We start from the raw sequence: 3041 nt of genomic DNA, 5'->3' as shown, positions 1-3041 counted from the left end.
GATGGACTCTAAAAAACAAACTGAGGGTTCTAGAGGGGAGGGGGGTGGGAGGATGGGTTAGCCTGGTGGTGGGTATTGAGGAGGGCACATTCTGCATGGAGCACTGGGTGTTATGCACAAACAATGAATCATGGAACACTACATCTAAAACTAATGATGTAATGTATGGGGATTAACATAAGAAGAAAAAAAAAAAAGAAGAAAAAAAAAAAGATGACTCTAGCAGCAATTCAGAAAATGGTTTGGAGGAAGCAATGGTAGAGACAAAGGAGAGTTGCAAAGCTTTGCAGCAATCGAGGCAAGATATGTTAATGACCTATGATGGTTAGAGTAACAGTGAAGATGAGGAGAACTGGACAATCTAGACACATTAAAAAGTTAGAATTAGTAGGTCTTGATGATTGATTGGATGTAGGCAAAAGGATTATCAACCTTATGGTTTGCCCAGGACTAAAGACGTTCCCAAGACATGAGACTTTGAGTTTCAAAATTAAGAATGTTCCAGGCAAGCCATTCCAGTTTTTACAGACCTGTGGGAGTCCTATGGATGTGGAATTTTTCATACTAACACCAAGAAAGCCCTGGGAAAATGGGAATGAATTTGTCACCCTAATGGGGTTGAAGCTGTAGGTGAGTGAGGGTGGCACCTAATTTTTGGTGCCACTGGTATCTCCAGTCACTGAGACTGGCAAGGCAGGAAAAGAAACAGATTCAGGTGGGAAGAAAATGTTGAGTTTTATTTTTGGACATGTCCAGCTTCAGGGGTTTATAGAATACCAAAGAAGAAATGTCTAGCAGACAATTAGGTCCTTTTAAGAATCTGGTACTTGACAGTTTCTCTTACAATGATCCCCTAAGAGTCATGCTGTAAGAAGCAATGAACTCTCCTCTTCCTCTCCGCCATCTGCTTGGCTGCCACAAAGCAGCAACCATGTGTGAATGCATTTCCATCCATGCTGACCAGGCTGGTGTCCAGATTGGCAATGCCTGCTGGGAGCTCTATTGCCTGGAACATAGCATTCAGCCCAATGGCCAGATGCCAAGTGACAAGACCATTAGGGAAGGAGCTGACTCCTTCAACCTCTTCTTCAGTGAGACAGGTGCTGGGAAGCATGTGCCCGGAGCCATGTTTGTAGACCTGGAACCCACGGTCATTGATGAAGTTCGCACTGGTCCCTACCCCCAGCTCTTCCACCCTGAGCAGGTCATCACAGGGAAGGAAGACGCTGCCAACAACTATGCCAGAGAGCACTACACCACTGGCAGGGGGATCACTGACCTTGTCTTGAACTGAATTTGGAAACTGGCTGACCAGTGCATAGGTCTTCAGGGCTTCTTGGTTTTCCACAGCTTTGGAGCAGGAACTGGTTCCGGGTTCACCTCCCTGCTGATGGAACATCTCTCTGTCAATTATGGCAAGAAGTCTAAGCTGGAGTTGTCCATTTACCCAGGCCTCCAAGTTTCCACAGCTGTAATCGAGCCCTAAAATTCCACCCTCACTACGCATACCACCTTGGGGCACTCTGATTGTGCCTTCGCAGTAGACAATGAGGCCATCTATGACATCTGTCGTAGAAACCTTTGTATTGAATGCCAACCTACACTAACCTAAATAGGTTGGTAGGTCAAATTGTGTCCTCCATCACTGCTTCTCTCAGATTTGAGAGAGCCGTAAATGTTGATCTGACAGAATTCCAGACCAACCTGGTGCCCTATCCTCATATCCACTTCCCTCTGGCCACCTATGCCCCCGTCATCTCTGCTGAGAAAGCCTACCACGAACAGCTTTCTGTAGCAGAGATCACCAATGCATGCTGTTGAGCCAGCGAACCAGATGGTGAAATGTGACCCTTGCCATGGTAAATACATGTCTTCTGCCTGTTGTACCCTGGCAATGTGGTTCCCAAAGATGTCATTGCTGCCATTGCCAACATCAAGACCAAGTGTACCATCCAGTTTGTGGACCAGTGCCCCACTGGCTTCAAAGTTGGCATCAATTACCAGCCTCCTATTGTAGTACCTGATGGAGACCTGGTCAAAGTACAGCGAGCTGTGTGCATGCTGAGCAACACCACAGCCATCGCTGAGGCCTGGGCTCACCTGGACCACAAGTCTGACCTGATGTATGCCAAACGTGCCTTTGTTCACTGGTATGTGGGTGAGGGCATGGAGGAAGGAGAGTTTTTCGAGGCCCATGAGGACATGGCTGCCCTTGAGAAGGATTATGAGGAAGCTGGTATGGATTCTGTTGAAGGAGAGGGTGAAGAAGGAGGAGAAGAACACTAAAGTTAAAAATGTCACAGAGGTGCTGCTTTTACAGGGAAGCTTGTTCTGTTTTGAATATTGAAAAGTTGTGCTCTGTTAATTTGTGGATAGCTGTGTATACTCTCATATACAATTACTGACCTATGCTTTAAAACACAATGCTTTGTTACAGACCCAAGCTGTCCATTTCTCTGATGGGCATGAATAAAGTATTCCCCTTGTCTTAAATGAATAAAAGGAAAAAAGAAAAAGAGAAAATTAGATTTTTTTTTTAAAGATTTTATTTATTTGACAGAGAGAGACACAGCGAGAGAGGGAACACAAGCAACGGGAGTGGAGGAGGGAGAAGCAGGCTTCCCGCTGAGCAGGGAGCCCAATGCGGGGCTCGATCCCAGGACCCTGGGACCATGACCTGAGCCGAAGGCAGACGCTTAACGACTGAGCCACCCAGGCACCCTGAGAGAAAATTAGATTTAAAATATAGTTTGGAAGTTATTGGCATATAGATGGCACCTGAAGCTATGTAAATAAGTAAGACTGCCCAGGGATGGTTTATACCAGAGAAGAGGAAAGGAGAGGGAAGGGAAGTGAGGATAGAACCCTGGGAAACACCAATATTTACAAGATATATAAAGGTGACTGAGATGTAGCAGCTATAATGGCAAGATAAAAATTAAGAGTACATTGTCTAGAATTCAGGGCAAGACAATGCTGGAAGGATGTGAGGTCAATGTCAAGTGCTGCACACAGATCAGGTAAGATAAAGGCTGAAAATT

The 3041-nt window shown here is 45.6% G+C and overlaps 1 pseudogene; it reads left to right on the top strand.

The window, feature by feature from the left end:
• The first annotated feature begins 820 nt into the window (after positions 1-820).
• Positions 821-2476, top strand: LOC102742097 (tubulin alpha-1A chain-like; annotated as a pseudogene).
• The last annotated feature ends 565 nt before the right edge of the window (positions 2477-3041 follow it).

The sequence above is a fragment of the Leptonychotes weddellii genome, unplaced genomic scaffold (assembly GCF_054177405.1).
Source record: "Leptonychotes weddellii isolate Sample4059 unplaced genomic scaffold, ASM5417740v2 HiC_scaffold_21312, whole genome shotgun sequence".
In the NCBI taxonomy this organism is placed as follows: Eukaryota; Metazoa; Chordata; class Mammalia; order Carnivora; family Phocidae; genus Leptonychotes; species Leptonychotes weddellii.
Note: the sequence above shows the minus strand (reverse complement) of the source record. Positions and strands in the feature narration are given on the sequence as shown.